At 45.7% G+C, this 24,882-nt stretch overlaps 1 protein-coding gene across 2 annotated transcripts in view; it reads right to left on the bottom strand.

Moving 5' to 3' along the window:
- The window catches only part of casz1 (castor zinc finger 1), a 253,326-nt gene that overhangs the window by 173,429 nt on the left and 55,015 nt on the right, over positions 1–24,882 (bottom strand). For both annotated transcript variants that reach the window (XM_064300842.1, XM_064300843.1), the window contains one exon: positions 23,166–23,299. The gene's annotated coding sequence lies outside the window, so the exon portion shown is untranslated. The remainder of the gene's footprint in view (positions 1–23,165; positions 23,300–24,882) is intronic.

Genomic DNA, 24,882 nt, shown 5'->3' with positions numbered 1-24,882 from the left:
GGACACTAGCCATTGCAACATACTCTCAGTGGCCACTTTATTAGGTACACCTATCTAGTGGCAGGTATTAGTTTGCTAGTTTGCCTCCAGAACAGCCTGAAATCTTTGCGAGACGGATTCAACAAGCTGCCAGAAATAGTCCTTAGGAATTATGGTTTATGCTAACTCGATAGCATCACGCAGTTCCTGAAGATTTTTTGGCAGCACATTCAAGCCGCGAACCTCCAGTTCCACGCTCTATTGGACTGAGGACTGAGCAGGCCATTGGAGAAAACTGAAGTCACTGTCATGTTTGTGGAACCCGTTTGCTGTGCTTGTTTGTGCCAAATGGATACTTATCCTGCTGGAAGTATCCATTTGAAAAAGGGTAGCCTGTTGCCCTGAAGGGTTGTACATGGTCAGCTTAGGCAATGCTTAGGCACATGGGCAGAGACTATCTGGCATGGTCTTCTGTTGCTTTTAGCTCAACCACTTCAAGATTTGACGCGTTGTGTGTTCAGAGACGCACTGTTGCACACCACCGCTGTAAACAGCTGTTATTTGAGGATTTGTGGCCCTTCTGTTAGCCTTGAACGAGGCTGCCCATTCTCTCCTGACCTCTCTTATTAACAAGGTGTTTTTGCCCACAGAACTGCCACTCACTGGATTGTTTTGTTGTTTTATCGCACCATTCTCCGCGCGCCCAGGAGACCACAGTGTGTGTGTGAAACTCCCGGGAGGGCCGGCTGTTTCTGAGACGCTGGAACGACCGCGTCTGGCACCGGCAATCTCACCGCGGTCAGAGTCGCCTGCGTCACGCGTCTTGCCAATTCTAACGTTCGGTTCTAACAGCAACTCAATGTCTGCGTGCTTTGTGTTTCAGTCGTGGCCACACGTGATTCTACGTTTTTTTTGAGGAGCAGACTACTAGTGTTAACGAGCACACCTAATAAAGTGGCCGCTGAGTGTGTACTGTGTACACAGTGAAACCATGTTTATGTAACAGGCTCTTTGGATGCCTCTTTTAACAGCGATGTAAAATACAACCACACAATACCAGATGTGGCAAAAGGAAAAGAAGAAAAAAACCAGTAAATATATTCACAAATGCTGCTGCAAACTCATTTTATTCGACATCGTACTGTATTTACGTGCGCCTAAAAGCGCTTCTGACTGTTAAGTGATACCTGTGCTCAGGTGACCCCGCCCCACACGCATTTGCAACCGGTGTGAAACTTTAGATTAAAGCAGCAGAGGCGGCAGCTGACTTACACACGCCGAGCACCAATCAATGGCGGCCGCACCGGCGAGGGCCGGATCGCTTGACAAAGTCAGTCACCTTTAACGTCCTTGTTAAACAATTAAAGGTGGACAGTTGTTTTCAAAGTGGATGTGCCGTGCTGGTGGTCAATGAGACGTGCTGCATAAGTGCTGACGCCCAGGAGAGAGAAAACCCTCCGAAATGACCTAAGCATTAAAACGGCTCCGAAAATGATTGCAGAACATTTTAAAAATGGCACAGAAGCCTGCCTAATCCTCAACACTAATATGTGATCTATTTGGGCCTGGTGGCTTGGCTACATACATTAATACAAATTAATGTATTTATATCAGTGTAGTGTATTTTTATTTCATTTACAATACATTTAAATATCCCACTACATTATGCAGAATATATATATATATATATATATATATATATATATATATATATTATATAATAATAATTATTATATATATTATATATATATACATTAAAAATACAACAATATTAACTATAAAAAAATACAATGCGACCACCAGCAAGCTAGTTTTATTAACAGGCAAGCCAGCAAGATGAGCTATGTAAAATCATACTAACTCCTACGCAGCTTTGTGGCTATTTACTGAAATGAGCAGAGGAAGTGAAATAAGTCACGCTAGCTAGTCAAATTTAGCTCTGGGTAGTTATAACCAAATACAGCCAGTTTCACTGCATCACATCCTTGTTATTTATTATTTTAGACAAGTGGGCAATTAATAAGCTTCAGTTGCTGACATTTTAGTTCAGCTAATGGAACGAGGCAATAAAGATGTGGCAAATGTTTACTAATTTACCTGGGAAACAAGTGAAATGAAAACCTCATAAACATGCCATGCACCGCATGCTGACTAATCAGGCTCCATCAGTTTCAGCCATGGAAACTACAGTCTGCCCCTTGAATCCAAATCCAGCGCTGGTTTTCTTTTCTCCCAGGTAATTAACTGAACAACTAGCGCTGCTGATTGGGCAGACATACAGTAATCTTCACACCTGAGGGGCAAAGGAAGGGTGGAAAACCAGCAGTTCTCGGTCTTCGAGGACCGTGATTTGAGTAACAACAGGGGGGTCTAAGCTCGTCCTTGAAACCTAAAGTGAGGGGATACGATGATCCGGACTGAGAAGCCTGTCTGACCCGCCTTTATTTCACGGTGAAGAACACATTTATTTCTATTTTAAGCCCCTCCAGACTTCAGGGGAATGAAAACAGCTGTAGACGTCCAGGATCCAGTTAGCCTTGAATGCTTCCATGGTGTACACACACACAAACACTCTCTCCACCAGGCAACGTTAGAAAACAACTGTACACGAGTTACCGCGAGTAAATCAGACAGGTTACTCCTGAAATGGTCCAGTAACTCCAGTAATTGAGTGCCATTTATAAATTTGGCCAAGTATCACTTTTTATCCTCTGGGTAAAGCCCCCAAAATAAATATTGCCTGGACACTTCACTACCTCATGTTTATTTCTCATTTGCTTGTTTTGTTTGTAGCGAGCCAGTTAGTTAACATAGCTGCAGGGGCAGCGCTGATTACAGAAGCACGGTGGAAGTGGGCTGCTTGGTGGGGCTCACGGGTTGAGGCGCCATGCAGTGGTGCATGGATGAGCCCCAGGGGCTCAGCTCACATTTGGATTGTGGCAGTGCGTACTGCTAGCTCCGTGGGGGGGGGGGGGGGGGGCGATTTGGCGAATGCGTCGCCCAGGATATGGGTTCAGTCAGTCCTACCCAATCATTTTTTTAAAAAAATAAGAAGGTGAAAAAAAATGCACAGTAACCATTGAAAATTTTTTTGGGACCACTAAAGTGTTTATTTAGCTACGTGCCCACAGCTAAGATTAAGCTTTTGTTTGGGGTGGGGGACGGCAGGTGGCGGGGGGGGGGGGGGGTGTGACCCACAGGGGACTGAATGATACACCTTTCCCCCTTTCCTCCAGACAGACCCGACTCCGTGCTGCGAAAAAACCGCGAATCGCCTGACCGCAGCGGCCGCGTTCAGGTCCCGTCCCGCAGCGCTGGGACGCCGGACGTTTCCTGTTACGCCCCATGAATCAGAGACGTACCTGCCTATCGATTTTCAATCGCTTCCCCCGCGGACGGTCGCAGCCATTTTTTTTTTGCACCTCCAGCAGGAACAGGGGGCGGCCGCTAAGCACTTCTCTCTCTCTCTCTCTCTCTCTCCTCTCTCGCTCTCTCTCTCTCTCTCTCTCTCCTCTCTCTCTCTCTCTCTCTCCTCTCTCTCTCCCTCTCTCTCTCTCATCTCTCTCCCCTCTCCTCTCTCCTCTCTCTCTCCTCCTCTCTCTCTCTCTCTCTCTCTCTCCCTCTCTCCTCTCTCTCCTCTCTCTCTCTCTCTCTCTCTCTCCTCTCTCTCTCTCTCTCTCGTGCCCTTGGACGGCGGGACACGGAACAGCGGCCGAACTTAAATCACCAAACCGCTTTTTTTTGGCGCCATCGCGGGCGGGTGCCCTCTGCACTCCTTCACTTCGCCTCCTCAGCGCGCAGTCGTGGGAAGAGCTGCTCAGATTTTCCTAATCAAATTAAATATATAAAAATGTGCATATCGCGCTGGCAGACGTGCCACCAATCAAGTTAAAGTTTGGCAGGTGGAAGGGAATGCCTAGTCAGGACTGAGAATTTGACGCTTTTAAGGTTTTCCCACAGAAACATATAAAATAGCCACGTGACTTACAAACGTGAACTTCTCTCGGTCGCACAATAAAGCTCAGTGCTGGGTTATTCTGTGTTTCTTCTTCCTCCTCCATTCTCTTCTGTTTCTTATTTTGTCCCACTGAACACATCATAAAAAAAAACTCCAGTCCCCCAAACATTGCTTCTCCCCATTGGTCTATATCATCAAAAACGCTCCAGTCCCCCAAACATTGCTTCTCCCCATTGGTCTATATCATCAAAAACGCTCCAGTCCCCCAAACATTGCTTCTCCCCATTGGTCTATATCATCAAAAACGCTCCAGTCCCCCAAACATTGCTTCTCCCCATTGGTCTATATCATCAAAAACGCTCCAGCCCCCCAAACATTGCTTCTCCCCATTGGTCTATATCATCAAAAATGCTCCAGTCCCCCAAACATTGCTTCTCCCCATTGATCTATATCTAGGGCCTGTTCTCTCCTCTCAAGACATTGAGGACTGACTATGGTCACTTTTACAGCCTTGTGTTAAACAATTATCCCATTGCGGAACATAAATAAAAACTTAATTAATCATCTAATCACTCTCAATCAAGTGAAACTTCTAAGATTATGGATCGACAATGAAGGGGGAAAAGTGTGCCAAAACTCATAAACTCATTACTGTTCTTCTCATAAGTAGGGAAAATAACATGACAAGCTTAGACTGTAAAGAAAGCCATTGAATACACACTTGGAATACAACTGTTTCACTCCTTTGAGGAAATTTGTTTAGTAACTTAAAGAATCATACCACCTTTTTTATTTTTTTTAAAGCTATTTGGAGCTATAGTACGTGGTGGGTTTTTCAGCAAACGTTTTACTCATAGATGGTTTTGATTGCCAATGTGCAAAATCATGGAAATTCGCTTTTAAATAATGGTGACAGGAGCCATTTGCATTCGGAAGTCCTGCAGTCGTGAAAAAGTACGAGAACTACAATCCAGATTCAGCATTAATCACTGGGTTAGGACAACAGGGTGTTTTAAAAACATGGTTTGTTGTATTCAATGTGACATTGTGCCTAGTAAATATTAATGCGTGGCCTCTGTCAAATTCTAAATGTTATGTCTGCTCACTAAGATTTCATTTCCCTTTTTATGACAGTCAAACCTTTATCAAGAGTCAAGTTACATGAATGAATATAAGAAAGCTTGAGTAGCATTACTTTGTATCAATTCTTGTTTTGTCTGCATGGAACATGTAGGTGATAGTTTAGATGTACATTTGTATGATTTTCATTAAAAAAAAAGTTTTTAGGAATTGTCTTTTTGCAGACGTATGCAGAATATGCTTTGTTTGTATGTGTAACATTTTTTTGCATTTAAAATGTTTTTGTTCAAATTAAATAAGAAATTGTTACTACTTAATGATATTTGGTTCACACCATAACAACTGCAATGTGCAAACCAAGAAATTCAAGAGCTTACTTTCAATGGCATAAACATTTCATGTCTTCATGTAATATTCTATTTCATCAGATTCATAAATTTAGAATGGCTAAACAATGCTCCGCGACATGCCTTCTACTCTGACAAAGATTTTAACTGGGTTTAAAAAAAGGTCCCTTTTATTGTACACAATGCCATGTTTTCTGTTGGCAATCAGCTTTTCTCCTTCTCCTTAGTCTCACAGTCTGGGGCGCTGTCTGTCATGCTAGCCAATATATACTATACTAAGGTAGTAATCTGGTTTTTAGGGCCACAAATCAACCCGCTTTACTAAAAACCGACGTCTTCCGAAGGAGGGGAGCCATCTTTAAATCCGAAATAAAATCACCTCGACCTCGAACCCCACATTTACTCAAAACAATGAAATCCACATTATACAGTACTTAAAAAATATGAAATACATATCTTTTGCACTGAATTGCTATCAATATTGTATGTAGCCACAACACAAGATACACCCTCTGGGTCCCCTGGGTGTCAACTTACTGATGTTATTATTCTCTGAACTTCAACCCATTTACACCATCAAGTTCATTTCATTAATCTTCTTTTTTATATATATATAGCACACCACGACTTAGGAATATGAGAAGAAACATGGTTTATTTAGATAAGCATAAATACTCAAATATACCTTTCCTCATTTCATTAATCTTATTTTAACAAATCAATAGTGAAATCCATATTTAGTGGCTATGGTTGCTTTTCTTAACTGATATTGCAGGCACAGTTTAATGACTGGTAATTCATAATGCTAGCCTGTCCCCTAACTACTGGTAGCCACAACTTTTCTAAATACGGACCTTTCCCATAATGCTTTGCACATTGCATTGCTTTAGTTAATATAACCTGTCCACATCACAACAGTTCTACTTTAGGCATACTAGCTATCTGTGAATCATATGCTACAAATCGACTGCTTCTGAGTAAACACCATTACACATTTGAAACCATGTTTAAAAGTTGTCCTCTCCATGATTGAGAGGACAAGATATAGCCAAAATAATATGCATTTTCAAAACATAAAATTCTAGACAGCTGTGATCATCACTCCTTTAACTGCCACTCTTTCAATCTCTCAGATTTTATGCTTCTCAACAAGAAGATGAAAAGTAATATAAAAATATAAAATCCCATAACTACCCCTTACTTGAGTTAACAATGCTCAGACCAACATCAAAATACTGTATGCCCACAAACATTTATTCTGGAACTGTGGAAATATTTTGATATATTGTTCCATGCCTTTCTTACCTCCAATCAACAAAAATATTGGAAAAGCAAAAACTTACAGACACTTAACTATCTGGGCCTAATATATACAATGCTGCATAAGAATTACCCAAATGTCAATTCATAAAAAAACACAAAAAATCACCATCAAAAATTTCACATTTATATAAAGGTACACTTTTATTTTCAGAGAATAAAAGTACTAGTAGGACAATAAATTTGACAACGAAAGAAATGAAGAAATTTGCACACGCGCACACACAAGCACACACACACGTACACACACGCATGCGTATGCACACACACGTAAACACACGCACACACACACACACACACACACAAGCACACACACACGTACACACATGCATGCGCATGCACACACACGCAAACACACGCACACACACACACATACGCACACACATGCACTCACAGACACACACACAGACGCGCACACACACACACACACACACACTCTGCCCCAACTGCCTCGGATGTACAGTATGTGGTACGACTTACCTCAGAGCGTCGTGAACAAGCCTCAGGAGGGATGTCAAGGGGGAGGCGTGCGGGGGGCGGGGGGGGGGTGGGGGGCTGGGGGGGGAGGAGGCGGGGGGAGTGGGGGGAAGTGGAGAGCAAACAGAAACAGCAACAGGAACCGACTTGAGCCATCTAAATTATTCATACGCCAGATGGATTCCTTTCCCTGCCTATTTTAAAAGAAAATAGACCCATTTCACTTACTGTTTCCATCCTTTTTTTCTCTGTTCAGCGGCCCTCGTGTCGTTCAAACGCCTAAATAAATGTTTACCGTACGCGCACGTCGCACCGAACCGTTCCGATAAAAATCGGGGCTTAAAAAAAAGTGTCCTGTGGTAAATTCCACTATCTGATGCTTGTGTAAGTACTCATAACTACACGACTATGGCCCTTTCCCTACCACTCTGTCTACACAGAGATACAGGCAGGGAGGACGGGGGGGGGGGGGGGGGGGGCTTTGACCTTGTGTGAAGGATATAAAAAATCCCACAGCCCCGAGGGACTCTAACTATCTTGCATATTGCTGTTAAAATGTCTGCAAAATTTAATACACTCTGCGTGCCGTCTAATCAATGCTCGAATACCATTTTTTCAACGCCAGCTGCGTTTTCTAAATCTTTCATTTTGCCCTTTTTCTCTTAGTATTGCTAAATAATGTAGCAGCGTATAAATTATGTTCCCGGGTGTTCAGCAGAACCACAGAACAAGCGGGAAAGTGACATTTTCTTTGTTTTTTTAATATTTTTTATATTTATTTTCTCGGTGTTTGATCTACTCGTTGTTTCGAAAAGCTAGCTCCCAAGTGGTAGCCTGTCAGTGGTACTCTGTGCAGTGCTGGTTAGTTAATGAAGACAACAGCTGGAGAGCAGTAAACTTCACCTACAGCTTCTCTGCGCTGTTTTAGTACACCCTAACTTTCCAATGCTGTAAACAGTTTTATTCCAAACTTTGCACCTCTATCATCGACTACAATTAATAACAACTGTACTGTTACTAATATTAATAATTATGAGGATAATTATTTACTTTATTCACAAGTTTATTTTTTACAGGGACAAAGAACATTAAAGCAATATTAATATATATGTGCCTGTAACAGCCAACTGGCTTGTTTTCAACTGCAGTCTCTGGGCAAGATGGAAAAACCCATTAAAACAGGTTATGATAATGATGATGATGATGATGATAATGATCATCATCAATGATAATAATAATTATCATTATTATTTTGCTCAAAATTTTTGCTGGGCCTCCCTTACAGCAATAATAGCCATATATTCATATATTATGAGAATATTATTATGATTATTATTATTATTATTATTAGTAGCAGTAGTATATTATTTTTTATTTTATTATTATTATTATTATTATCATTATTATTCATAAACAAAAGATAGCTATAAAACCACAGTTTGAAATTCAAAGAAGCTCTGACTTTAAGAAAAATAAAGAAATATACACTTAACATTAAAAAAAGTGACATTTTCCTCACCAGTTTTAACTTGACAGACTGCGTTCCTCATGTGTTATTTGATGAACTTATATGGTAACGGCAGGACAAGTGGTGTCATATGTTCACTTCATACATTCGATAATAAGCTCTTTCTCTGAAACTATTATTTTTTTCATTATCTGTACAGTATAATCTCAGGTTCTAGATGATGTCATCCAAACTGTCCCCCCACCCCCCACCCTCTGCTGTGTCACCCTGACCAGCTCGGGTAGTGTTTATAGTACATGGTGTACGCGTGTATGAATGGTGCGTTTAACACTTAAGCTTCTCTCTTTCATTGCTACCTGCTTAAAAAAAAGAACAAAAATAAAAAATGGACAAGTTTCTCCCAAAGGACAAACCAAAAGAAGAAGAACAGTACAACACCTTCTGCAAACAGATCACACAGCAGGCCTGACGCTGCTCACTATGTACTATGTGTACGTGCGTGGTGGAGTGGTTTCTGATGACCGTAAAACATACTGTAGACATACATCAAGACTGGAACATGCCAGAGTGACTCAGACTGACACGTTTAAATAGGGAAGTAAAAGCAACGCTGTAAGGATTTTAAAAGAAACTGCAGCGAGGCACAAGGACTACAGTATAGTACTGTATTTGACCCCGTAGTCTTTCAAATGGAGGTACCTCATTCCAGGCAAAAGACAGAAGATTTTAACTACATCCTACAACTACAAGTATCCAGTACTTATATGAAGATGTGCATACAGCACCTACCTTAACCCTCTGAACATAAATATGGTAATGGATAATGTAATGATGGGGATGGTTATGAAGATGGTGAGGAAGATGATGAAAATTAAATGTTATTAGCTTGTAGTGTGGATAAGGAAAGTGATGAAGGAGCCTGAGAAAATGGGAAGCATGATTAGGAAACGGCGATAATGAAGACGAAGATGACGAAGGTGATGCTTTGTCAGGTGTGCCCTGGTGCTGTATGCTGTATAGAGACACTAGGACAGAGAGACACTGGGCTGATATGGGTTGAGTTGTTAAACCAACACTGTCGTTTCCTCTGAGCCACAGGGATTCAGCACACAAATCAAAGCACTTCATGCCTTAGGATTTCAAAACTAAAATATGTTTGCCTCAAAATGAACGACAATTTGATCTTTTTCTAAATTAGTCCAAATGAGGTTTAAACTGTTTCAGTTAAGGGCCGTTAATATACTTTTAATCTGAAAAGATCAGAAGTTTTTTTGTTTTTTTTCCCATCAGAAGGGCCTTTGAGCTCCTTTTTGCTCGTCTCTCATCCCCCCCCCAGATCCCATGTCTTTCTGTGTTTTCCAAGTCACAGAGGAGAAGCACTGGGGTCTCCGTCAGATCCCCCGAAACTTCAGCAACAGAGAGCGAAAACTCAACAAAATGCATAATTGAAGGCAGCCTCGCTGCAGTTGGGGTGAACCAACGCTCTCATTTCAAGCAAAGACAGCGGGGAAAGAAGAAAAAAAACACTACACGTCGGTTGTAAATTCACATTTCAAATTGTTTCCTCGTGGCACAACCCAGTTCCCTCATTTCGTTTTAATTAAAAATTCCAAACTCATTTTTTTATGCTCTGATCTTTGTCAGAAATTAGCTATTTCAATTTACAAGGTGGTTTGAAATACCACCGTATAAAAAAAGGTGACAAGTTAATATTTCAATTGAAATGATAAGCTACCTCAGATTTGTTTTATACGACAATTTGAAAATGGCTACATGGACAAGAATACAGGTCTGCTGAGCTGTAATGTTTGGCCAAATCTTCATACAGGAATTTATTTTTGCAATACTTTGGAGAACGTAATACTAGCCACATTTGCCTCATGTTAATGTTATAATTCCAAAACTCACCAAAAAGCAATTACTGTCCCATTCCATACACTCCCATGAGAAAAATGTCACCACAAATCCTTTCATAAGACAGTCATGCACACATATTTTTAAATACTTCATCAATGTGTATTTTATTTTTCTTTAAAATGTGTAATAAAATTTAAACACAGTGTGGGAGATGTTAACACTTTAAGAAGTATCTGCAATGGTTTTAGGAGCAACAGAGTTAAAAAAAAAAAAAAAAACTACATCATTTTCAGCAGGTAATATCTTTTGAGGTTATAAATATTATTCTCCTGTTGGACACAGTGTTGAAATCACCCTGTATTTCCACATACAAATGTAGTAATATGTCCTTGTTTTAGTTACACCAGCCAAGCTGGTTTTAAGCTACATCTGATGGGGGTGCATTTCTTAACCCTTTAAAGAGTCAGTTTTTTAAAAATGTTTTTATTTTACTTAAAAAATTATTTTTATAATTTTTATTCTAAGTCAGGATTTTAGAACTCCGTTGCTTTCAGATACCAGTACCGATTGTGACATCAGCATTAGAATGCTCAGCTAAGAACATTCTAATCCCATTTTTGTGATCTTGCACCCTCAAAGGGTTAAATACCTGGTAATGTTTTTAATGCTCACGTACAGTGGCACAATCTTTCGCTGTCTGGAGGAGACTGCTGGCCTGGGTCAGACACAGTCTTTATACTCTCGCTGCAATAACCGCCCCCACCCCCCCGCCCCCCCACAACCCCCATCCAAGGTCCAGTCAAATGCAGTTCCCTCCTCACCCATCTCTGGGGGATAGGGATGACCTCAGTCTCTTAAGGAAATTCTCCTCCTATGTATCGCTCCACATATAAATGAAGATGATGACTTTTAAAAGGATGGGGATTCATTAGTACAATAAGTAGCCCTTTCACGTGTTCTTTGGGCGATGCCTTTTTTTCCGAAAGCAATTCCGGCACATTTGCACAAAAGGGAGATGACTTTACTGGGAGAGGCTGTGGTTTAATGGTCCAATAACGTTGGCGGCCAAAGTACGATCATTCTCCCACGATGGCACAGAGAGAGATGCGCTTCAAAAAAAAAAAAAAACCCGCGTAAAAAAAAAAGTGTCAGTGTAAACACAAGCTTTTTCAAGTTTTATTAGTGAATGTGTGGAGCACATACAAATATACTGGAAGTCTAATCAAAATTCTAATAAAAAATATTAGGTCCTTTAGTTCACCCACTACTCGCGGCAATTAATGAAAAATACGTCGCTTATGAGTAATTTTTATCTTTTTTTACAAAATTATATTGAGTGTCTTTTCAAGGGCAAGGCTTTCATGAAATTAAATACTATACAGTGCATTAAAACCCCAGCGGCAGTCTCACATCTGTATATAACTAAACGGGTCAAATCTGAAATGCTCAGTGTCAACAGTTCGTTTGGAATAGTTTGGTTCGTGTGCATCCAGCACATCACACACTAAACTCTACCCACAGGGGAAGCACCTCTGCTTGCAGGGGACTTGAGAGACAGGAGGGTTGTGGGGCAGAGTTCAGGTGGACAGTTCATCAATGCCAGGCACAAAACAGGTGAGTATAAGCTTACCTACTACCCTCACTAATAATTCAACTGACACCATTAGTACTAAAATCTAACAACAAGCTCAAAACATGCCTTCCATTCCAATAACGGGCAGCAGTGTAGTATAATGGGTCTTAAGCTGGCCTTGTAACCTAAAGCTTACATTCCCAGGTAGGACACTGCCGTTGTACCCTTGAGCAAGGTACTTAACCCACATTGCTTCAGTATATATCCAACTGTATAAATGGATGCAATGTAAATGCTATGTAAAAAGTGGTGTAAGTCACTCTGAATAAGAATGTAAGCTAAATGCCTGTATTCTATTCAGTAAGACAAGGAGACCAGTTCACAATAATATCAATTCTAAATGCGTCATGTGCAACAAATTGTTGTTTCATACAGATGCGATGGCACGGGGGATTGCATCTCTGTTAATCCAAATAATATGCACCTCAGCCTGTGCCCCTGTGCCACAGGCAGGGGCCTACTCCGGGCATGCTCAGTTGGGGCCGAGCGAAGCAGCCCCTCCGCGACACTCCTGGTCCGTACGCTACGCGGATGCTCCTGCAGGTGCGCCCCGCCCCAGCGCCTAGCGTGCAATGCAAATGCCACCCCTGATTTACCTCTCGCTTCCTACTGCAGGAAACCTGGCCTCACCACAACAACTGAAAACCACTCCCGGTTTTCCAGTAAACGAGAGGAGGAACGGAGAGAGAGAGAGACAGAGAGAGAGAGAGAGAGAGAGAGAGAGGGGGAGCGTGAGAGTGAGAGACAGTGAGAGAGAGAGGAAGAGAGAAAGAGCGTGAGAGGAAGAGAGGGAGGGAGAGAGAGAGAGAGAGAGCATGAGAGTGCAACAGTGAGAGAGGAAGAAGACGTGAGAGAGAGAGAGGGGAGAGAGAGAGAGAGAGTGGAGAGAGAGGGGAAGGAGAAGGGTTTTATTCTCTTTCATTGTATATGGTGTACATGTATGTAATAGCTACAGCAACACATGTTCTCTTGTCATGCAAATAAGTCGTGTATGAATTTGAATGTGCGAGAGAAAGAATGGGAGTGAGAGAGTGCGAGTGGGGGTGGTATTGGGAACAGATTCGTGCATAGAACTGCGTGCAAATGGTCATTGTGTATTGAAACCGTGTCATTCACGCTTTGCATCCCATGACTGAACGTTCAAACTTTCTCAATGCTCTTGCACAAAAGGCCACGGAATATATCATACCTAGGAGAATAAACAGGTAACGCAACCATACGCCATCTCCATCTCCTCATCTGAAATGCCCGTCGTGGAAGCCCTATGAGTTTCCCATCTGACTTTAATCTCGACAAATCAGTGTAAAAATTGGGGTATAATTTTAAAAAAAGTGGGATTGGGGGGGTCCAGGGAAAATTCCTGGAATTCTACAGAGGACAAGGGGTTAAAAACACAGTCGCGTGAAGCAGCGAGCGGACCGCGTCGCGTGTAGCGCGTGAAGTTTAAATAAATACACTCCTCCCTAGTCCTCACAAAGGCCAGAGTATGAAAAAAAAAGTCAAGACCCTCTCAACGAGATTAAATAAAAACCCACAGAATAATACCGCTTCCCTGGGAGGGGGGGAAGGGGGGGGGCAGAGGGAAATGGCTTTGTAGCAGGAGGAGGGAATTTTTTTTTTGGAAGGGGGTTGGGGCGGGGAGGGGGGGGTCCCGACAGCAGGGAAAGGTCCTGTAGGTTTCACAGCTGAGTTTGTTTTATCGAAAGGCCGTTTGAAGGCCTCTGAACCTGGGACAACAGCGGTCGTGTTTGTTCTTCTTTAAGCGAAGCTGCTTTAGAAGCTGCTTTTTAAAACAAGAGAGTGGGGGGGTGGGGCGGGGGGGGCAAGGGGTACAAAAAAGAAAACAAAATCTAAATTTCTGTTGCGGTTGCAGCCGGCGCACGGCTCCTACCTGCTCTGAGAAACTAAAAGTTTAACAGCTGTGCTATCGGCCTGTCGACAGCCGACGTCGTTTAGCTGGTTCTCTGTGATCTCCAGCGCGAGAGAAGGTAATGGTGTCCATAGAAACGGGATCTGCAACAGCAGCAGCCCAACCGCCCTCAAAAGGATTCAGGCTTCCAGCGTAGTGAGCAGCGACGTCTAACCCGCCCCCCCCATCCTCTTCGCGCCCCCCCCCCCTACTCTCCCCATATTGGACAGTCAACGTTTCACATCAAACGTACCACCGCTGCATCCCAGCTGAACGTCACGGCGTCGTCTGTTAACACCGACCGACAGCGCCGAACTCCACAGGGCCCCCGTAACGTTTTGCGAGAAACTCGATTTCTCCCTCTCGTCCTTCCCGCGACGAAGCGCGAGGAGCCCGAGTCGGACTTGAAGGAGAACGAGACGCTGTTTGCCGTCGCTCCGTGTTCGTCTGAAGATGTTTACCGGAACGCCGCGCCTCCTCGCTAATCCCGACAGGGTAGCAGCGTCCGCGAGCTACCGCGATCCTGCTCGCCTGAGCTTATTTAAACAAACAGAACGCTTCGATTTTGCCCCCTTTTTGCCAAAAAAACAGAAAGGATTAAAAAAATAATAATGAAAATTTTTTCCAAGATTGCAGTCGGCAGCAAATGATTTTTCAGCAAGTGGGAAGTCTGCACATATTAAAACCCCCTTGCTCTTATTGTTGACAGGTGGAAATTTGAAACACGGCGTTCGGAATCGGTAATGGTGCCAGAGCCGTAGGCAAGGCCTGTGAACCCGACACTCCCATTAGGACCCTACTGGAAAGTGAAATATTTGATCATGGGTGGGAAATTGAGGGAAAATGAACTGAAACCAGATACAGATGACTTACTTTCTTCCTGGCTGTAGCATATGGATGTCACTCAGACTTAATAAGCTTTCAAATTTTCACTTTATCACAGAAAATAGAGTCTGAGAAATAAAATCAGCCAGTTTCACCCTAATGGACAAAGTAATGGAGAGAGGTGAAACCGACACAACACTATTTTTTTTCCGCCCAGCCTTAATATTATCAAAATGAAAGCATATTCACTTCTGGAGTTTTCACAGAATCAATTCAAACCCAATACTGGTCCTTTTCTGAACCTTTATTTTATAATGGCTCCAACAAATCCTGCACTTTGGAGCAGCCAGCCACTGAGCGTCAGTCACTTTGATACCGGGGAAAGCCATCCCGGAGTCAGTCCGCCGATCCCTCTCTCCCCCTCTCTCCCTCTCCTCTCTTCCTCTCTCCCCCTCTCCTCTCTCCCCCTCTCCCCCTCCTCTCCTCTCCTCTCTCTCCTCTCCCTCCCCTCTCCCTCTCCTCTCTCCCTCTCCTCTCTTCCTCTCTCCCCCTCTCCTCTCTTCCCCTCTCCTCCCCCTCTCTCCCTCTCTCCCCCTCTCCTCTCTCCCCCTCTCCCCTCCCTCCTCCTCTCTCCTCTCTCCCTCTCCCTCTCCCCCTCTCTCTCTCCCCTCTCCTCCTCCCTCTCTCCCCTCTCCTCCCTCTCCTCTCTCCCTTCCTCTCCCTCTCCCTCTCCCCTCTCCTCTCTCCCTCTCCTCTCTCCCCCTCTCCTCTCTCCCTCTCTCCCCCTCTCCGCCGGTCCGCATGCAGCGGCTCCTCTCATATGTTTTTTCATTATCCCTGCCCTTTGGGAGGATGAGATTAAGATCACTTTCAGGCGCAAGCGTTACATGCGGGGTCAGGTCAGATAAACTGACTTGTTGCCAACAAAACTCTCGATCATTTTCCTAGTGATCCACTTTGTGATGCACCTCCACGCAGGTGCACACGTGCACATACACACACACACACACACACACAGACACACACAGAGTGCTCATTGACTGACTATGTGCAACGACAAGGCTATTGCAGTAGTCACTGTTTTAAATGGCAGGTTTGTGGTCGAGTGACAGCAGCGATGAATTCAGCCAGGGACGATGCAGTGAGACACAGGAATCCTTCGGTTTCAGAGAGGAATGATCAAAAGGGATTCGCTGAGCACATGACTCCTCGCACGAGCGACAGCTTCGTCACACTTAAGGCGAGAGCCTCAGCGCATTTTTCAAAGCGCCGAAGCGTGTTTCCATAGAAGCGGCCATCGCTTGCATCCCGCTCTCTACCTTCTGGGTAGAGACAGCGCTCCCCGTTAGGGTCGCGCCTCATACAAAAAGCTTCCAGAGAACTCCGTCTTCTTCACCAGTACACCGGACACGCCCGTCACTCTCCAGAGAGATGGAGGAGCTCACTCTTTCAGCTGTGTGTACACCGGCGTTTTTCTCTTCCTGCTTTTCCCCCAGAAATCGCCCAAACAAAGTAAAGCTGACGGGGGGGGGATTAACGTCTGCCTCCCTGCTTCTCTGCAGGACCATGAATTATTCTCAAGTAGACAGATGTTAAAATGTGTATGCCCATCAGCGGTTCTGACTATCTGAAGATTCGTGATTCATGTAAATCATGAATAATATATATTTTTCCTGCTGAAAGAAAGCGTTACATCAGATAGGATGTACAGTAGACATCCCCCCCCTCCATTCCCCAGTGATTGTTTATCATTGTTTATCAATTGACCATTTAAGGCAGCTCCTCAAATGGACCCAAAGCAAGATCGCATAACTATGCACTCGTGAAACACAAACTGAAACTTCACATTAATTTTAAACAGCTCCAACAACAAAGCTAAAAGCTTTTTTGATCAAATGATTGGTTATTTTAGTGCAGTGGGCATCTTGTTTATGCCACAATAAATCTTTTACTGAACATTTTCCCTTAAGTTTATTTCAGCCATTTTAGAGTTACGACTAAAGTACGAACAAACTCCGCTCCCAACGCCCAACGTGACTGTAACACTTGGCCTGCTTGAACCTGAACTTTGACATTCCTACAGTAAACTGACTGACCTTTTTTTTAACCGGATAACGCATTTCCTATTTTTAAAACAATGCAACACACAATACACACACACACACACACACACACACACACACACTCGAGGAGTTAGGAGGAGCACGTTTTTCTCAGAGCCATTTAGTGTCACTCTCAACTGCCAAAAAAGTTGGCGAAAACACACATCTTTAAAAAAACAAAAAAAAACAAGTGAAGACGCCTCCAGACACATAAATAAATAAATGAGTAAACAGAGATGAGAGTGTCATCTGGACTCGGGGGGCGAAGGGGGGGGGGGGGGGTAGGGGGAGGGGGGCGGAGGTCGGGACATGGGCCACTGGGACGAGGGCATCTCCGTTCGCCCCCCGGCCACCATCACGTTGGCATGCTCTGGAACAGACAGGCCGCCCCCTCCCCCCCCCCAAATCCCACTCGCGCACACAACAGATGGAACTAATGATGCGAGAGAAAAAGAGATCATTTCACTTTGGTCCCTCAGAAAAGCCACGAAGATCAGCGTGAAGCTTTGACTGATGGGGCCTGGGAGTCACGGGCCACCTTCGTAATGGGTGGCTATCGGGGGGGGCGAGGGGGGGGGGCGGGCGAAAGAACAGAGGCCTTCTTTCTTTTCGCGATCCTTTGATTTAAAATTTTTTTTTAAAATTTCATTTTATATTGTATCCTCAGAGAAAACTACGTTGCTTTTTTCAAAACTGCAGACGCACAACCTGGGAACAGGAAGGCCCTTCATTCGCGAGCGCCCTCCCATCGGTGATGTCTGCGTTAGGGGATAAATTTACGAGCCGCGGTCGTTTGTTTGGCGTGTGGTGAAGCCGGGCTTCGGCTTGGAAGCCTCTCTCTGCGGATCCTTTGTTGAAATTCTGGACGAAACGAGAACTACTTTGCGAGGAGCGAGACGTCCACGCAGGGTCAGACGCCGCTACGCACGGGCGAATCAGTTATGGCCCCTTTTACGAAGGCAAGTGCCCATTATAAACAATATATGGATCACAGGATATGAGGCACTTCCAGTTGCATTCCACTGAATTTCAACAAAAGATTAAAAAAGCTGCAATTTCCTCAGCTTTCCATGACAGTTCTATGTTTTGTTATTTGGGGTTTTTTTTTCCATACAAAACATTTTGTGCAATAATATAATGACAAATCATGATACAAAAATACAGACAATACCATACACGGTACGCTCATTTTGGGGAAATGGAAATCATGATACATCATAAAGAACAAATTATTTATTTTGAATCGCATTGTTTTTGGCCTCTGAGAGTACTGCTCTTCTGGCCCATTGTTTTCGAGTAAAACAATTTTCCTGTGAACTTTATACCCAATCCTCGAAAAAAAAATTATTTTTAAGAATTCTAAAGAGGTTTAATTCATGTTAATTAAAGGTCAGAGATCAAGTGCCCTCACACAACTTTGTGTGGTTCACACAAGGGGCTATCAATAGCAGAGTCAGTGTAAAATGGCTTAATTAGGAAACCTTGCTCTCTCTCTCTCTCTTTATAAATTATATTTTCCCAATACGAATTTTTTTTATTCTGAGAGGGATTATTTTTAAATATAGCTAGCGGTTTAACGCAAACCATAAACAATCTCGGCCAAGCAGCAAAGGTATCTCTCTCGTCTGGAAACGATAGACAAACCATCTGTCTCTCTGTCCCTGTGCACACACTCTCTGCGTCCTGAAAGAAAATCACTTCCATTACAGAGATGTGCCGGGGAAGAGACATTAGACCCCCCAAACCCAAGCTTAGACATGCAGACTGTGAACTACAATTCCAATATTTGAATTAGAATGCAAATATCATAAATCATTTACAGGGACTTGATGCATATACAGATATCAGGCTAAAAACCGTCGATGTGCTGGATCAGACTCCGAGGGGTGCCTGTCCACATCCTAATTACTGGAGGGCCTTATTCACATAACAAATCACCCACGGCGTCAGTACATTTCCCACAATGCAGTTCGGTTCGCACACAATGGACTTCGCCGAGACAGAAAGTGAGCTGACAGCACAGAACGGAGGAGGCGAGGCACTCAACATACAGCCGAATTTCAAATGTAACCGCAAAATAAAAAAAATGTTTAAATTCAGCATGGGTACAAGATGGACATACTGTAAGACAGATTAAACACAGGATAACAATGGAAAGGACTACTTTATAAAAATACATGACTAGGAAGAAAACATAATTGCAGCATTATGTAAATGAATATGTATATTTTTAAAATCACTGTTACTAAAGATACAAAAACCACCCACAGGTCCCATAATGAGAAGCTACTGTCCAAACAATAACTGAGGCGAGGCAAACAACTGCGAAAGCCCTTGGAGGCTTCGAGGAGCAGATTAAATTTAAAAGGCCCCTTCTGGGACAGCGAGGTCTTACTGTAAAGTGCGCTCCGGAACCAATCGAAGAGCGGTACCTGTGAGGGGACGTCGGGTGCCATTCACTTTCCCTTTTTACCTACAATTATGTTTATGTGCCAGCTCATACACGGGCCGAGCCCTCTAAATCCGTTTCAGAGTTTCAGAGAGGGCTGGGGGGTGTAGGGGGGGGGGGAGAGAAACGGCCGCATTTCCTATACAGCCGAATATCAAATGTAACTGGAAAAGAAATTCAGCTTAAATTCAGCATAGGTACAGCAGAGATATCAGTGGACATACTTTTCAGCATTTCGGAAAGGGGGTGTGGGGGGGGGGGGGTTAGAAACGATTTGCCGAGAGCGAGTTAACGCCCGGGCGCAGAATTGCACATAGCGGCAGCGCCGAACAACCCCCTCCCCTCCCCTCCCCTCCTCCATCCCTCGCTCTCTCTCTCCCGCCGAACGTATCGCCGGTGGAGAGTTCAGGCCCGACGCCGAGTGGAGCGGCATTACGGGGCCCGTATTAGAGTCAGGTTAGCGCAGATAACGCTATCGGGCCCCGGGCCCCGGTCCCCCAGGGGCCCCGCCAAACCGAGCGCCGCGGCCTAGCCCGCGCGCGTCGGGCTGCCGCGGCGCCCCGGCTCTCCGGCACGCTAGCTCCGATTACGGTGACCTTCATTATATCAGCTACCCTTATTATAACACGCGAAAAACGCCGCGCTCCCCCGGGCCCCCGCCGTATAGGGGGGGAGGGGGGGGGGGGGGATAAGAACAGGCTCAAGGTTCCGCGGGAGAGCCTTCAAAACCGGACGCTACGTACGTGCGCGCCGGGAGCCAAGAGCAGGGGAAGCGGTGAAAGCAGCTAGCTAGCCTCAAAGCTAACTCGAGCTAACGCGAGGCTAACGGCTGCCGGCTTTTTCCCACCGGAGCCTCGTTCTGCGCTGCGGCCGGAGCGGGAGGCTGAGGCACACGAAAAGCGCGACGTGGAGCGCTGCCATGCTAGAGAATGCGCGGGTTGGACGGGGGGGGCGCGGGCGGGCGAAGCTCCAGCCCGTCCCGCCAGTCCTGCTGCGAGAGAAAGAGAGAGAGAGAGAGACAGAGAGGGAGAGAGAGAGAAAGAGAGAAAGACAGAGAGAGGCGTGCTGGACCGGAGCCCTCGCCGGCGGCCCAGGGAACTCCCGCCGCCGCTCGGCGTCCGCCATGCTTGTTAACCCCAATTTTCTGCCCGTTCTCCTCAGTGGAGCGCGGGGGTACCTTCCGCCAGCCCCTTGGCAGACGTCCCTGCGGCGGCGCCCAAGCTTGGTTTCGGAATGCCCCGCACGTGGAGGGCCCTCCCCAGGAGCGTTCCCGCTAACTATCCCCTCCCCCCTCCCCTCCCCCCCCCCCAGCTGAGTTTCACAGCCTCTCTCTCCTCCGCAGCACCCCTGGGGCGAACGACACACAGAGCCCGGCAGCTCCCCTGTTCACTTAACGCAACTGACGATGAGCGCGGGGGGGTGGGGCGATGGTTCAGGCGCACATTACTGCAGCTTAACCCCCCAAGCCAGCAGGGGGTACTGTGTTTGTTTTCTGCAATTGGGCGAGGGGCTTGTTTTCATTAGGAGGGAGCTCAGAGATTCGAGCGGCGAGAGGTCCGAAGAGCAGAGCGCTGCTCAGAAACGGCTCGCGGTTGGCGGATGATTAGTATGTACGGCGTGTCGAGGAACAAGACGCTATTCAGCACGGCACAGCTGCAAGATAACAGCACATGATCATCCATTATAGATGTAAATTTCCCACTTAAAAAGCTGAATACCGTATGACAAATAAAGACAGGAAACTCGGGGTGCGCTTCATCTCGGGGACTCAGAGCCGCGACAAAGCGGTCGGCGCGGAGCTGAAGGGGGTACGTTAAAAAAACGAACGCACCTAAATCTCGCGACTGTGCACGGACAAAACACAACTTTGCAACAATAAAAAAAAGAAATAAAATAAATTTGTGGCTCAATTAAAGATTTTTAATCAGCCTGTACAAGAAAAGACAGGCTTTTTTTTCTTCTTCTTCCAAGAGCGAGTCGAATAACCAGGAAAAACAGGCACCTGCTGAATGTTCTCTGTTCCTGGGTTTTCATGGCTTAATTAATCTAGGCCTTATGGGCATTGTGACTCGTGCGTGTGTGTGTGCGTGTGTGTGTGTGTGTGTGTGTGTCGGTGGCACGTACGTGTGAGACAATGAAGCTGTTTCGGGGGTACCAGAGGTGCCCCGCCGACACTGCGCAGTTTCTGGTGTCGTGCCGGAGCTGGCTGCCGTTTCTCCGCAATGTGAAAACAGATATGTATTTACAGCATTTCCAACCGCTTGGCACAGAGTGCCGGCATAACTCAGCCTGCGTCCTCAGCCGACCATTACCAACTCCCCCCACCTGTCTCCGTGCGCAATATTGCCCAATGCATTCTCCTTAAAAAGCTTTCAAACGCAAGCGCTCGAAAGATATTTATTTAAAAGACCACGGTTACAGTCCGCGGAGCGTTGGGTGGCTTCGAATGGCCTAGAGAAACGTTAAGCACTGGGGCAGTTAACGAGGATAATTATGACAGGTGGTAAACCCTTCAGTCAGAGAGCTCCAAACTGGGGCGAATGACTCGGCACAATCATTGCAGAAACAGGACGCTGCCTCGGTATTCGAATGTGCACTTGAACATAACGCTCCCGGGCTCCAGCATTGCAGAACACAGCTGGAAAAGGGAGCACCTCGTGACTGAGCAATTCGGGACTGCATGGGTCCCGTCCTAAAACCTCAAACACTCGGCCTCCGCCGGTATTTACTGAGGGGCATGGGCCAGCCCAGCTCCTTTTGCCATCACAAGGCCACGGAAAATGGTTTTTTTCTTTTTTTGTTTTTTTTTGTGATTCGCCAAGAAACAGGACCGGCGCAGCCTGTCGGTTTGCCAGGCTCACCGGTTCGACACGAGGGTTCCTTCAACGAAGCCAGAGTCGGCGTCTCGAACCCGCCGCACGCGCTCAGCCACGCTCTGAGGCTCACGGGGCACCGGCTGCCCGCTCCTCCGCACCCCGTCCCGCTGACATCACGCGATTTTCCACCCGGGTCTCCGTAGGGGGGGGGGGGCAGGCAACAGGTTTGAAGCCTCGGCAGATAGGGGGCCTGAGGGCAATGGGAATCACCGGGGGGACCCCGACTGCCCCTGAGGCCTACCCCCGCCACCACCCCCCCCCCACACCCCCACCCCCCCGGCAGTGTAAGGAGTGCACAGTGTTTTCCCCGCCACTGCCGCCTCAGGCAAGAAATAATGGGGAGGGGTTTGGGGGGGGGGGTTGGGGAGGGGAACATCCTCAAAGGGTTTTTCGCTGTCTGCCTGCACTGTTCCCGAATTGAGCCGGATCCATCCAGGGGAAATTAGCGCGCGCGGAATAATTGCGCTTAATTGCGGCGGGGCCAGCCGAACATGAATCTGACTGGGGCGAAGGAACGGCGGGAACCCGTCGGTTTAGAGCGGTCCTGCGACTGCCCCCTCCAATATGGGAGCCGCAGCAGAAGAGGGGAACCTTTTCGGTTACAGTTACGCGTGAGCCGTTTTTTTTTCTCTGTATTTTGTTGAGTGTGATCAGTTACCGTGGCGTTTAGTACGATTTGGTCATTTTTTTAAGGCGCAACTGCTGTATTGAGACGAAACCCACCTTACTGTACCTCTACCCTGGACGTAAATTCGAGTGAGGGGACACAAGTCCAGCTTTTCTGCGTACAGTAGAGGTGTCTTTTTGTGTAGCAGCTACACAAATGGGTCCTTTCGACTGACCCAGGACAAGAATGACATTTTTTTTTTTAAAGATGGCACTCACCTCCCCCGAGGTTCCCCTCTGGCAGAGTGTCGCTCCAGCTGGACGGTCACCAACGCGCTAACCGCTCTGTCCTCTTCGCATCCCCGCTGAAGAAGACTCTGCTACGCGCTCTTCTCTGACGATGACGACGGCTCCTTGGGGTACAAAAAAACAAACAAAAAAAAAGACTGAAGTTGATACCCAATACAAAATACCATTTACAAGATGCCATTTAAAGAAAATTCCCAGAGACATGAATGTCCAAAAGTAGAACTGAGCTCACACTAACTGACACGTCATGTACTACCAGCAAAACTCCCCACTAGTCTTAATGCAATGAAATACACAGGAAGAAGTGCCAGCAATCATAAGCACGTCCTCCTCAGGTTAGAATATATGGAGAAAAAAGAAAAGGGTCTTAAGTTTCCATGACCCATGTGGTCCATTAAAAAGGGCAACAGGTTTCTGTGTTCGCCCCACACTTGACAAATGCACACAATTATTTTGAAGAATTAAAAAAGGTTATTTTAGGTATTTAGCAGCTGCTCTTATCCAGAGAAAATTACACAGATTACATTTTTACACACATACCGTTTCTACAGTTGGACATTATTTAATGAAGCAATTCATGTTAAGCACCTTGCTCAAGGGTGCAACAGAAGTCCTCCAGCTAACAGTTCAACTCACAACCTTTTGAGTTACAAGCCCAGTTCTCAAACCATTACACTACACTGCCCTCTCCCTCACTGTCTCTGTCTCTGTCCCTGTCATTGTCTGTGTCCCTGTCTCTGTCTCTCTTTCTGTGTGTGTGTGTGTGTCCCTGTCTTTCTCTATCCCTGTCTCTGTCTGTGTCCCTAACCCTGTCTATGTCCCAGTCTCTGTCTGTGTCCCTGACCCTGTCTATGTCCCAGTCTCTGTCTGTGTCCCTGTCCCTTTCTGTGTCCCTGTCCCTGTCTCTATCCCAGTCTCTGTCTGTGTCCCTGTCTCTATCTGTGTCCCTGACCCTGTCTATGTCCCAGCCTCTGTCTGTGTCCCTGTCTCTCTCTCTCTCTCTCTCTCCCTCTCTCCCTCCCTCCCTCCCTCACTCCCTGTGAAAAGTCTGCATTACCACTGCTCAGCATGCTCAGTAACCCCCCCCCCCCCTTTGTACTTTAGGCTTAAACCAACTGACGCCGTGGCCATACTGTCTGCCGGGACCAGCCTCTTCAGCCTCTGCTTATAACAACACCGTCCGCCTCTGATGTCCCTGCGTTCCTGCACACGCGATGCTCTCTCAGACTCCGCCTCTGCGGCCTGGGAGGCTGGACCGAACGCGGACTCTAACCGGGGCGTTCACGGGAAGGCCAGGCCAAAGCAGGGACGTGATCAGACCCAGACGCCGTGCGTTCAGACCTGGAGATACAAATCGACGTTCGTTTCCATTTGAATTTCCACTCGCGTCTGACGAATGCAAGTACAGAAACAGACGCGATTACATTAGTCACTAATTTGGGGGACCGCCAAAGGCAGGGATCTGTGTGGAAATAATAAGAGAACTGCGAATATAAAACGTTCTCTGAATCCCGGGACCCCCAAAAATTTGTGCTTTGCATTTTGCTGAACCAGCAGACTGCAGGTCAAAAACTAAGAAATGACTTCCGTCATTACATACTGTATGCTACAATAGAAATGCACGCAATAAAAAGTATGTATAAAACGAAAGACTTCGAATTCGTCCTTCATATTGTTATCTACCACG

Source organism: Anguilla rostrata, chromosome 11 (assembly GCF_018555375.3).
Source record: "Anguilla rostrata isolate EN2019 chromosome 11, ASM1855537v3, whole genome shotgun sequence".
Taxonomy (NCBI): Eukaryota; Metazoa; Chordata; class Actinopteri; order Anguilliformes; family Anguillidae; genus Anguilla; species Anguilla rostrata.
The sequence above is the reverse complement of the archived record's forward strand: the minus strand, read 5'-3'. Positions and strand labels throughout refer to the sequence as shown.